This window comes from Uranotaenia lowii, chromosome 2 (genome assembly GCF_029784155.1).
Source record: "Uranotaenia lowii strain MFRU-FL chromosome 2, ASM2978415v1, whole genome shotgun sequence".
Classification (NCBI taxonomy): domain Eukaryota; kingdom Metazoa; phylum Arthropoda; class Insecta; order Diptera; family Culicidae; genus Uranotaenia; species Uranotaenia lowii.
In genome coordinates, this window is record NC_073692.1 from 229,909,035 (window position 1) to 229,923,168 (window position 14,134).

The 14,134-nt window shown below is 36.0% G+C and overlaps 1 protein-coding gene across 1 annotated transcript in view; it reads left to right on the forward strand.

The window, feature by feature from the left end:
* The first annotated feature begins 6,323 nt into the window (after positions 1-6,323).
* The window catches only part of LOC129745938 (protein decapentaplegic), a 137,874-nt gene continuing 130,063 nt past the window's right edge, over positions 6,324-14,134 (forward strand). Inside the window, exon 1 of the mRNA XM_055739339.1 lies at positions 6,324-8,501. The gene's annotated coding sequence lies outside the window, so the exon portion shown is untranslated. The remainder of the gene's footprint in view (positions 8,502-14,134) is intronic.

Genomic DNA, 14,134 nt, shown 5'->3' on the forward strand with positions numbered 1-14,134 from the left:
ACACCAGATACCCAGACTGATCAGAGGCGCTTGAATCCATACAACAAGGTGAATCCAGTGGTTAAAATGCATTTAATACATTAAGTCCTTTAAGAAATCAGAATTCAAAACTCAAATTAAGATTTCAGATTCAGATTTTAGATTCAGGTTTAAAAATTTATGATAAAAAATACAAATTTAAAAATGTGGCGCTCAATTAAAAATTCATAAATCAAAATTTAATTTACTTTTTTTCTTCAAACCAAAAATAATGAATTTTATTTTGAAAATCAGAAAAAGTAATACGGAATCTAAACCTTGTTGTATGAAAATCGGAATATAAGTTTGTTTGTGTTGTGTTTCGTTGGAAATTAATTCAATCCCTACATAATTATTATTTCTAAATCAGATTGCATGAAAAAGTTTTAAATTGCTGATTTTCAACTTTCGGTTTATGTTTTATGATATATGATTGGGTTATTGTTTAATCAGAACATAAGATACACAATTCAGAATAAATACTCAAGATTTTCGATTTTATTCATTATTGAGTCTTCAAAGTGCTTACATTGGTATCCAAAAAAAGATTTTTCATAACTCATTACCAGTGTTTTGTGAATTTATGAAATCTTGTTTTGAGCTTCAAAACTTCAATTTTGGATTTCAATTTTAAATTCAAAACTTGTAATTCATTTTACAAAGAACAATTGAGGTTTTGGTTTACTTTGATTAAAAACTCCTAGTTACCATCCATCGTTTTTTTAAATTCTTATCACTTCATCACAATTGAACTTGAAACCAAAAAGTTATTAACTTTGCTGTACACTGTGGTTCGTTAAATTAATAATTAATAAAAATCAACAACACTGTTGATTATCAGCGAGAACGAGATTTGGATTATCGATAACAAACTTATTCATTTTTAATATGCAAAAATGAAATTTCAAATTATTGTGGTATATCCAAGATATTTTGTATCTAAGTGCAAGTACTTTTTCTCTTTTTTCAAAATTTCATACTTGAAGAATAACTCAAAAACTGTTCTACTAAGATATTTTTGGATGTTTTATTGGAATTTAGCGCCCGATTTTACACTAGAAATTGGGGTGAATCAATAGTGTTGATTTCTTTTTTATAACTTTGTAAACTAGTGTTATTATCAAATCTCATTAGTTATCGTTATCGTTATCGTTATAGTTATCGAAAAATACCAACAACACTTAGGCCGATGGCGTAATGAGTGCGATGCGATGCGAATTGGCGGAAAATTTACGGACGCAGCCTATGCGAACTCGAGCGGCGGAACAAATTGACATCTCCTTCGCCGCGTTGAGTATGTCAGGTTTAAGCGATTCATATACATTTTCATCAAATGTGGTTCACCGCATTGAATCGCATTCACCGCATCGCATCGCATCGTATTCACTATGTCATCGGCCTTAAACCGCAGACACCAGATACCCAGACTGATCAGAGGCGCTTGAATCCATACAACGACAAGTCGCCCAGAATCATACGCCATCTGACGGGGCATCGTGAAACTATTGTGCTTCTTCAAGAAAAAAAATTACACTTGATAATTAACAAACCAAATGAAAACCGTTTTGATTGAATCACCTATTAGTATTTGAAATTCTATTTCAAATATTTTCATTATCGTTTTCGTCTTCAATGTTAATTGTTTACTTTAATTTACTGTATCATAATAAGAGATGAATGTTATACAAACAATGACTGCTGATCGATTGTGATGAAAAATAAAAAATACAAACGCAACGTTATAGCGGTCCTTAGTTCAAAGCCAATGATTTTGAGATTCAGTTTTGATTTCAAAATTAATTTATCCGGCTGGGTAACAGTATGAAAATTATAATGTCTGTTATAAATAATTAATTGAGTTCGGAATTGTTCGTCTTAATCTGAAAGGATGACTGCGACCAAAAAGATAAACTACATATAACTCCTTGAAAAACTTGAATTCTAATTTATCTAAACTGTTTCTTGGCTCGTACCTAAATAGAAAGATTTGAGGAATGAAATAAGTTATTGACATTCTCGTTGGGTTGATTGGAACGTGTTTAGATAATGTAAAAAAAAGCAGATTAATATTTAAATGTGATGAATGTATTGATAAGATCTTCAATCCTATTTGCCGCTGGAAGTGTTCGTGATATAATGCTGGTAGGTAGTTTCACTAAAACTTATACATTTTTGGAAAAATAACCTCAGAAACGACCGTGTTAGTCGACCGGGTATTTTTCCTTGTTCAAATGTGTGTGAGAAATGTCAAAAAACAACTGTAATAACCATCTCGCGTGAGCTTTCATTACGTCGTATGAAACATCTTGAAAATTCACAAAAAATTGCTTCAAAAGCTATCAAAACAACTATAAAATTTGTATTTCACATATAGAATATGTTGTCCATGCTACAAATATTCTAAATGGAAAAAAGTTGCGACTAGTTTATGTCAGTTTTTGTTTTTTTTTCGTAATAAAACTGTTTGTTTACATTTTGTTTCATACGACGTAATGAAAGCTCACGCGAGATTTTGGAACAACTCTGGACTGGACTGGAATACCAACCTTAAAAGCGACCATGTTTTTAGACTTTTTTCCCTACCTTAATCCGTACACGAGAGCAAGTGCGCGTGAGAAATGTCAACTTAAAAATCTTTTATTCGAAAAAAAAAAATTGTTGAAAAACTGCACTGAATTTGGAATAATTCAAAATGTATGTTTCAAATCCATTTCTCTTTGCTTCCGATTTTTTTTCACCTTTGACCATTGAGATTCAACCAAATTCTTTGATTCAAAGTTTTGTTAAAACCATATTTCGAAAGTAATTAGTTTACTAAATGAATCCATTCTTCAAAAAACTGAACTTTTGAATAAGGGTCATTTTAATGTTCCTTAACCGCTGCCCAGTAAATAAGAAATAATTTTGCTGTAACTAAACTTAAATATCGATTTCAATGCTTTTCCACACCACCAAAACGAATTTTGAATGGTAAAAGAACAGTACTATCTTGATGCAAACGAAAGTCATTTTTATTTTCTTGTCGTTTTATGGAATGTCAAATATCGTATGTCTGTGTGAGTGAATTCATTTAATGTTTTGATTTTGAGGTGAATTATTCACGTTATTTTTATTTTACCCATGGATAAAATCAATTACACGTGCGATATTCAAAAAATGATTCTAAATTTAACCAAACAAATAATAATGAAAAAATAACTAAACAACAGAACAGGAAAAGCTAAGCTATTCTTACTAAACAGACTCGGATAATTGAGATTGTTTGTCAAGAATCATCATTATGTCAACCAACGCTCTTTGTTAGAAATTGTACTAAATTTGCAGGAAAATGCATCATCTCGAAGCCAAAAATAATTTTTCCTCAACTGCCTCTTCCAGTGGGCGGTAAAAGGGCTAGTTTGAAATCCAAGACATTTCTCGAATGTGACTAAATTTTTCATAGAAAGGGAAGTTTTAGGATTTATTGGAGAAAAAAGTAAATAAAAATCTGACACCGGTTTTTTTGTTGTAGATGGTGACTTACTGGTATATTTCGTTGTTGCGATTTTCATTAAGCTTCTTATGTTAACAAAACATTGCTTTACAAATTTTGTAAATATCACCTCTACTTTTGTTTTATTCAGTTTTTGTAAACCTCTATAAATGCGGCAATTCGGCTAGGTGAAGGGTTTTGAGAAACTCTAACTGAAACAGATTGTTCGACAAAATTTTGTAAGAATCTCGTCCACTCAACTGATTTAACAGTTCTAAACAGTAATATAATTTGAAGCCACATTCAATATACTGTAGTTTTGCAATATACAATCAGTGGAATGTTTTCACGATGTCATTTGTCGTTTTCTCAACAAGGCCTAGATCGTTTTATAACAATTTACAAATAATTGGGTTGTCACAATATTTTTCTACTCGGGAAACTTGAACTTACCCTTGACGGAGGTTTCGGGGTTAACGAAATCTTGCAGTTGAAAGTGATCTTCTCAAATGAAGTCAAAGATGTCATAAAATGGTTATTTTTCAACCACAACGCAATAAGGAAGAGAAGCAGAAAATCTCAAGTTTTCATTCAATTTTCATTTCTGTAGAAGTCGATGTATTTTTTTATAAGCTTTATGGTTGAATTCTAACCACATTTGGTTAATGTGCTCCAATTCAAAAACGGTTCATTAGTGGTTTTCGAAATATATCGTGTTATTTTTTTATATCAAAAGTAGGTAATCAAAAACGACCGTGTTCATCGCTAGATGTAAAAAACAAATAGCACAAGGCAAATGTGTGTGTGATATATCGAGATTTTTCCTTTTGTGTATGTGGCCGTTAGTTTCACGATAACCCGTAGATAGCGCTGCGGAACAAGCGCCGAAATCAGCCTTCAGTGGTCAGTCTGGGTATCTGGTGTCTGCGCTTAAACTCTGTCATGTTTTTCGATCTTATTAAAATGTTTTATTATAGAACTAGAGAATGCTACAGTAGACTGATTCGATTTGAAGTCATTTTTGAATTTCTCAAACCCTGGGGTCTAAAAAGCTTTGTTTTGGTTCAAAAGTAGACCATGATTTTTTGCTGAATTTTTAAGTTACGTTTACATGAGTAAATTTAAACTTTTAGGTTTGTATGGGAAAAATGATTTTTTTGTATTGAAAAATCAACATCATTTTTGTTTCCTCTGTGGAACCGAGTTTACCTAGGGCTTTTGTGCGAATTTGAAAATTCTCTGAAGAGAATTCTCCGCTTAATAACAATGTTGAAGATCGTAACTTCGTATCTTATTAAGCAAAAACGTTCTTAGCTGTTGAATGGGGGCATGTATTTCATGCAATACTACGCTAGGCACCAGCAGTGATGTCTATTGAGTTTATTGTTTTTCAGTGCCAAAACACTTACCCCTGTGAAACAGCTAATAAGGCCGGAACAAATTTCAAATCCTTCTTTTGTCACTCGGAGTTGGAACATCGCGAGGGGGAGGGGGGCGTGGTGATAATAAAATAATGCGAAAAACAAATAAATTGGAAACCTTATATGCAACAAAATTGCATACAATATCATTGCACAAAACCTATGAATAAATTAATTTTTCATCGAAAAATTCAATAAAATCAAGAATACAAAAGGTGGAAAAACTTCTATCATCCACAAATTGTTTTTTTGACTTGTAATCTTTCGGATATTTGATTTCTTTTCGAAATTTACATAAAATACTTCAATCATTATTTATTCCGCCCTTCGTGATTTTCGGAAATTTCGAAGGGGGGGGGGGGGGTAGCAAAAGAAGAAATTGATATTTGTTCCAGCCTAATTCTGCCTAAAAAAAATTTACGGTACGGTCATGGACAAAGTTGTTCAGCGGAAAATTTCCATTAGAGAATTTATAAATTGACAAAAAAAACCATAAGCAGGTTCGGTTCCGCGGAAGAAAAAAAACTACTGTAGGTTTTTTAGTACAAAATATTCAATTTTCCTATACAAACCTGAGAGTTAAATTTACACATGTAAAAGTTACTGGAAAATTCTGCTCTAAATCATTAGTGAGATTTGAACTAAATCGAAGCTTTTTAGATCCCAGGATTTGAGAAATTCAAAAAATGATCCCAAATTGACCTTGTCCTATAACTACAACTTCTATTGCCTTAACAAAACGAGATGACGTTTTCACACTTTTTTTCGATTTAATTTTTTTTTAATTTGCGCCGGATAAAATACACATTTGTTAGCGTTATTTACTAATCTTTCACAAAGAAATTGTTGTGGGTTGTGCAGCTTCCTCCCGATTTCTCGACATTTCATCGGGTAACATTCCAGGGGACTTTCAGCATTTTTTATCATATGTGTCAAATGCATATTCGAAATTACGAATAAATTGTATACAAATTATATAAAATATGAAAACTTAAGAATGCAAGAAACAACGAGCCACTCGGTGAGCGAGAAAACGTCGGTTGGTATACCATCATCAACATTCATCGCGGCTATGGCAAATCGGTAGCTAAATGAGTTTAGCCACAAATACTGGGACTAACTTGTCATACTCCCAGAGCTTTTTATAACTGGTCTTCGCAAGATTTTGCTGCTGTTGCTGATGCTGGTTGATGAAGTTGCTCATCAGGTTGGTCCACTGACGACGACGACGACGACTACCTTCCTCCACCAAGAGAGACCGGCTGCTGATATGATACGAGCAAGGGGGTGATCTTTGTGGTGCCTCGCTACTACTACTAGTTATACCACTTGCTATAGTATGAGGACGTTGTAGTCGTCCCAAGCAACTTTTACATACTGAATAATTTTACGCGAACGAATCTCTCTGCTAGTTGAATTTCGAACACGGTACGGCGATCTTTTCCTAGCTCTGGAAGACTCCTCCGATTTGTGGGCCTCAGCGATTTGATCAGTGATCATCAGCGACAAGCAACCTACTAGTGGTATTTCGGTTGGTTGGAAAGGTTATGTTTTTTTTTCGGGGGTTTCGTGAAGACCTAACGAGAGTGGGTAGTTAGAGGCGAATCTTCGCAATTCCAACTTAATCTGGGGAAGTCGGCGAAGGTTTTCTAGTGTGGTGAATGGTTTGAGTTGTTTTAAAAGTGTGAAGTTTCAGGCTGGTAATCGCAGGGTGCAAAGTTCAAGGATCACCGCGCAGATTGACCTGGGGTGCTGCGCATGATGCGGTGAGCTCGCGTAACTGGGGTACGATATCCGAGAACACAGGTTTCGACTCTCCGTTGAGTGGTTTTGTGGCTCAAGCGCAGATTTCTGAGTGGAGTCTTTGGGTAAACGCGCGTCATACGCAGATCGATCTATGTATACGGCCTGATCGCAAGTGGTATTGCGGTTTGCCCTGTGAAACGTCAAATGACAACTCCGGAAGCGGTACAAGTTTTTTTCCCTCGCAGCTCTCTGTAAAAGCTTGGCACTTGTGTGACAACGTATTTTTTTTCTGCCCCGTGTTGCTCTGCCAGATTCCACCTGAACCAGATCTGCTGCTGCTGCTGCTGCTCCGAGAAACTTCGGAAAAAGTGCACGCAAGCGCCCGATGGCGCTGCCCTGTGGAGAATGAAGGAAACATCGATCGCGAGATATCGTGGAGTTATCAGAAAAAAGTCAAATTGAAATCGCGATAACGTGCAACGTTTAAAAGAGTCCAACTACAGTGATAGATTTAATCGATACAAAAGTTAAACGTGGAGAGAAGAAGCCAAAAAGAGTGCAAAGGATTGGAAAAAAGCCAACCGGAAAAGAAAAAGTTATCAATCGCGAAAGAGAAAGGAAAATTGTTACAAATTCATGTCGCATTTGGTCCCTAGAGTTTATCACACAGGAGAAAGAGAGGCTCCTGAAGAATCGAGAAGAGTGTTTAACTACGATTGATGTGTAGTGTTGGTCCCAAGAGGCCACAAATTATTCCTCGAAGTTCACGTTGAGCAAGAGGGAGATCGCGGGGGTCCACGATTTTTTTTTCCGTGATCTGTAGCCGCCTGATCGTCTTCCCAGCAGAAGAAGGGAAAACAGCAGCCCTTCGGCAGGCAAAAATAAGAAGCAGTAACAAGTAACTGGCGCAGTGCGTTTCAAAAGCATGTTTTCTACTGGAACATATCGCCAAGCTTTCTGCTACTACTTCTGAAACCAAACCGGGAGGAATGCGATGGAATAAATGTTAATCAAAAGTCTGCAGCGCGAAGAAAACGATTCGAAGAAGCAATGACAACGGTACAAAGAGGAGAGAAAAATGAATGAAAACTAGCGATATCAGTGAGCGGGAGAAAAAGGATGAAATGTGTATAAAGAAAAGTCCACTTACAAACTTAAAGAAATACCTTCATCAAATCAGTGTATGCATCAAATGTTAATTGAAAATGATCAGTAAAATTATCAGTTCTTCTTAAAATTGTATAGTTTGAAAACATACTCCTGATTGCCTTGGCACAAGATCGGATGCAACTTATTGCATTTAAACAGTTAACAAAGTTGCAATTCTTCAATCCTTCAAACGTTACTTACCTGTGTCTACAAGCCATTTAAACAAATCGAAGATCTGGTGTTACGAAACTTCCCCCATCCACACAAGTGTGTCTTCTAGGAAGACAGCAAATCTTTATCGGTTTAAGTGCTAGTATATGTGTGTGTAAGTGTGTATCCGGGCCAGTGCATAAAATTTCCAATCCCGCAGTGTTAGTGGAAGTTCATGTGGCAAAAAGCTGCACCTGGCAGCGCGTGGGTGGCTTGCAAGATCACCTGTTCTCCTTGTTCGAAGCTGGAAACTGGGCTCTCTTTTTCTTTTCTGAAATTCGCCTCTTGAGCTGCGAAAGCTGCGTTCCTAAAGTTTGTTCGATATTGGTGCCGGAGTATTTCTAGTAAAGTGGAAGCAAGAAATATTTTCGGAGAACGCAGTCAGCAAACCTGTAATACTACACCACACCGTTTCAAAGTTGGTCGGTCATCGAGCAGCGCTAATTGGCGAACGATTTGGGTTTCTTTTTTCGGAGACAAAAAGTGTGAGTATAATGCGATGAAATGATATGCCAGAGTCTTGCTTATAAATAATACTTTCGTAGTATTACGAAATTTTTGGTGGATCAAAAAAGAAGGGGTTGGTTTTAAGTTGAATTGAGATTTTTGCACCTATTTTTCTATCAAATTAAAATTAAATCAAAATTTCTACTTTGAGGGCTATTCGGACAATTGAAGTATTCTTAATAATTAAACTCGTCTGTTTATGAGTAGAACTTGAGGTTCTTTTATATCTCTTTTTTATATTCGAGGAAAAATAATGTTTTTTGCCAAATAAGTAGGTACTTTATAAATTGACGCCGACGTTTTGAAATTTTTGTTAATGAAACATAGGGGAGATTAAACCCGATCAGAAAAGAAAAACTAAATTATATCAAGATGAGATATTTTGATATTCAATATTTTCCTATCTGGATGAGTTATAATTTAGTACTCGTAGGATGTTAAAATATCTCAAATTATATCAAAAAATCTATACGATCATAGCTAAATTATATCAGTTTTTGATATGCTCCTATCAAGATTATATCTCGTTCAGATAGCATAGTTTGATATTGGACAGAACAAATTATATCAAAATTATAACTTATCAAGATATAAGTGCTTCGAGAAAATTTTCTAGTGGAAGGTCAATAAACCACATTATTTGATAAAACCATGCCCCATTTTTGGTTTCCCAAAAATTTGATTCAATTTTATGAATCTGTTGAGCGAAACTCGTTAATGTAAGGTTTGAGCCGTTGACTTCGATGTCCGTGTTTCAGAAAAAGTTGAACGTATATCAAAATAAGATACAATTATTTTATTTTAGCACAATCCGAAAAAAATCTTGATCAATGAATATGAGCTAAACCCCATTCAAGTTTGTCAATCAGAATAAGATATAATTCAGATTGGAGAAACTTAAAATCGAAAATTTGGAGTACTTAATTATAACTGAATCAAATGTAAATATCTTGGTGAGATACGTTTGAGTTATTATTTTGATATGCTCTCCTGATCGGGAAGCCTAATGGTCACTGTGTATTTAATGGTTCGCTTTAGGCTGGCTGAACGGGAGACACACACCCGTCCTCACTCGAGATTGTACTTGAAGTGGTTAGACGACAGCTCACGACACGACACGACAGCTTAGCCGTCGTGTGTGTGTGCGTGTATAGAGCACGATGGAGGGAGATAACCGACTCGGAAAGGCCTATCGCCCGAGAGCGTGTTACTCTCGCAACTATCGGCTACACATCTCCCCTCCACACCAGACAAACAAAAGGCAAATGTTTTAAAAATCGCTAAACTTTCATGAGCCATGCTGTATAACAGTTGAAGATAAAAGAACCATAGCAGTCAATTTTAAATTTTCCTTTCAGATCGTTTAGACAAATCATGCATGACAACATAGTTAAATCTTCCGATTGTGAGTTCAAGAACTACACTCTATGAATAGATTCCTTAGAGCTGTTTCATCTGACAATGTTTGAGCTAGGATGACCAAAGATGTACAATTTGAAATTGACCAATAAATCTTTTCCACGAGATAGACAAGCATCAATTACCTGAAAGAATTTGTCAATGGAATCTTGAGCAAGTTTTCATGTTTTTTTATCGTATACATAAAATCACAAGAGTTTCACGAATCGCTTTTTTTTAACATCACAGCAATTCCGTACTTTTTCTTTAACGTGGTTGGACTTCTCACTTAACTTTCTTCTCTTTGGCACACTTTTTTTGTTGGTCATCCAGCACAGCTTGCCTATGCTTAATATCCCATCACTGGACTCCGCACGCCAATTTTCTTTCTGCTGGAAATCCCATCACAACTTTTCTAAATTGAAGATCTTCCGTCCAACCCTTCATGTTGAACTTCCCATTCCAACGTTTGGTCAATAACAAAATATTTAATAATATTCAAATATCGTAGAATTTTTCAGCTACTTCGTAGTCGTGAACTTCCTCTAATTCTTAGTTCAGATATATCCCTAGCTTGTTCGAACCAATCAATGTTAGTATCAGCCTTCGTTAACGCGTGATTCATGACGAGGTATCGCAGGATGCAACTCTTTTCCTTCATCATGAGAAATCAGAAAAAAATGCATCCTCATCTCGCTGTAAACTTTTTTAATTTAATCCCGATTTGTACTGGACTGTTGGTGATTAAGGACCAACGTTTCTCATATTCGAATACTCTTCATGTTGGTCCTCCCGATCCAACGTGAATTCATGAAGTGAACCTTCAGATCACTCTTTATATTGGCCCTCTTGATCCAACGTAAATTCATGAATTGAACCTTCAGAACACTTCTCGTGTTGGTCCTCCCGATCCAACCTAAATTTGTGAAATGAACCTTCAGAACACTCCTCATGTTGGTCCTCCCGATCCAACGATAATTCGTGAAGTGAACCTTCAGAACACTCCTCATGTTGGTCCTCCCGATCCAACTATAGTTCGTGAAGTGATCCTTCAGAACACTCCTCATGTTGGTCCTCCCGATCCAACGATAATTCGTGAAGTGAACCTTCAGAACACTCCTCATGTTGGTCCTCCCGATCCAACGTTAAATCATGAAGTGAACCTTCAGAACACTCCTCATGTTGGTTCTCCCGATCCAACGTTAAATCATGAAGTGAACCTTCAGAACACTCCTCATGTTGGTCCTCCCGATCCAACGATAATTCGTGAAGTGAACCTTCAGAACACTCCCCATATTGGTCCTCCCGGTCCAACGTGTATTCAAGTTATTGATTGGAGCTTCTATCGCAATCAAACTTAGCAAACTCAAGTTTTGATTGGAACTCCCATCTCAATTCATTTCTGGCGGAACTCCCATCGCGACTGGAAACCTCAAGATTATTAATAGACATGCAACCACTGATTCAATCTCAACAGATCATCGGTTGGTTATTCTGACAAAACTAAACCACAAACCCTGAAGCACTTGTTTAATTTTTCTCTGGGATTTTAACATACCCGTGGTATTCATCCCATAATTGAAATACAGTTGACATAAATAGATTCATCCAAAACAGTATAGATTATTTCTGTTAAACTGTAATTCCACATATTAAAAGTCAAAGTTAAATCATTTTACGGCTTTGTTTGATCATTTTATAAGAATGTTGAGTCATTTCCATTTTTCGTTTCGTTACACTAATAAGCTTAAGCATACCTGTTCAGCCATCTATTTTATAAAATTTCCAATGATCTGACGCTATAAGAAAAATCAATGAAATTCTTAAAATTATCGTTTGACTAAAATTAACAATTCAAATGAATACCCTTTTTAACAAAGAAGACATTGTTTTTCATAAGATTATCTTGTGATTGCAAAACAATTAACAAAAACTTCATAAGATTCTCTTATGAACAGGAAAACCATTTAATGTCGCAATAATGAAAATTTATAATCAAAAATTTTTGTTTTGGTACAAAATTATTATATTAAAGTGCTTCATTATGACCACTTTTGTTCAAAATCGGTTCCAATCCCACTAAAGACGAATTTTATCCTTTTCAGACAATAACTAATAATTGGCAGTTTCATCGGCGAAAACCCACATCCGTTCCTTTCACCTTTCGCTTCTTTCCAGCAAGCGCTAACGAGTGAAAAAACATGGCAAAATTGTTAGATTGATCCATGAAAAATATAAAAGTGTTGATTTTGTTTTCATGTAGCAGCTTCGTCTGATTTTCATTAGCACCACTTTGAAAAAAAGTATATCTTATGAACAATTGTTTCGGGCTCAAAAAGCGATTCATAAGCCGTATCTTATGAAATTTATAATAAAATTCCTTCTGAGTGTATGCTTGCTGCATACGACTTACTCTTACCTCCATCTTTGTCAGAGGTAAGTTGCTTTCCCTTTTGGCTTGGTAGCGGGAAAAAACAAACATTTTTTTATTTAAGGAAACTACCCTGGAAGCTTCATAATTATACATCAGTTTATTGTTTATTTAGCATCAAGCATTGCTTCACTCATTTTAAAACAAAGAATAAACAATTGTACCACTTACCCACAAAACAAATCTTATCGATGAGCAAATTGCACTTTCACACATTTAACTTTTTTTTTTTGTTTCTCAAGAGAAATTCTATTTAGCACGTAAACACTTGACAAAACAGAAAAATGGAGGCTCCCGTTCAGCCAAACTAAATATCTTCTGGCAGGATTCGCCATTATGTATTTAATGGTTCGCTTTAGGCTGGCTGAACGGGAGACACACACCCGTCCTCACTCGAGATTGTACTTGAAGTGGTTAGACGACAGCTCACGACACGACACGACAGCTTAGCCGTCGTGTGTGTGTGCGTGTATAGAGCACGATGGAGGGAGATAACCAACTCGGAAAGGCCTATCGCCCGAGAGCGTGTTACTCTCGCAACTATCGGCTACACAGTCACCTTAAAAAGAATGCATTTTTTACGAAGTTTTTGATAGAATTGGCAGGCGTCTCGTGTTTTCTCGAATGCGATTTGATAAGGGCTTAAAAAATTTCAATCGGTCTCGCTTGAGAACAATTTGACGGATTCATCTCCTTCGGTACGATTTGTAAATACCAAGCCATCGTATCTTTTGAGTACTGAACTGATGCCAAAACCGGTCAAAACAGTACTAGGCGATCATGCTTGTGAATCACGGACAGCAGGTGATGGATACTCTCGGACGTAAACAGCTATATTAATTGTGTCAGTGTCCACGAACGGTTTGGAAAGCATACCACTCCCACATACCTTTTTTTTTTATTTTTTATATAGTATTCCGTTTCACGACATAACTTGACGAACATAATTCCTAAAATTTACTCGGTCCATGGCAACCGTTTTCGACTTGGTCTAACCACCTAGCTCGATGCGCCCCGCTCGTCTTGTTTCTACCGGATTCGTAGCGAACACCTATTTTGGAAGGCAAGTCGTCCGGCATTCTCGCACATGTCCCGCCCAGCGTATCCGCCCAGCCTTCGCCACCTTCTGGATACTGGATTCGCCATAGAGTCGCGCGAGCTCGTGGTTCATCCTTCGCCTCCACACTCCATTCTCCTGTACGCCGCCACATACCTATGGCTTGCCAAACCATTAACTTTTTAACAAATTTCTCGCTAAAAATTGATTTGTCCGTCTTGATAATACTTTGACCGTCCCGAACAGTGAAGTAGGGCTAGGTGGGGTAATTATGAACACGGATTACGAACATGGTATAAAATTTTCGAAAAGTATTAGTAGTTATACGTTACATTTACCCATAGGAAGCAGTTTATGGTGATTTTTCACTTAAAAAATGATGTTCATAATTACCCCAAAACCTGTTCATAATTACCCCGAACGATGTTCATATTTACCCCGAGACTTGTCCAATATGAATTATATGGTGTCAGAAAATCTCAATTCAACACCAAATAATGAAAATAATAAGCAGTTACAAGAAAATGTGTTGTTATATAAAAACTCAATTCAATTCATGTATAAAACTTGTAAAAAAAACAAATGTAATAAAAAAAATGATTTCTGTTGTTTTACAGAAAAAATAGCTATTTAGTGTTCTTTTTTTATTGATTTAAACTATCGTTTGTTTCGGGAGTTTAATTTCTTTTTTGCATCTTTTACGTTTTGGTTGGTTTGTTTTTTCC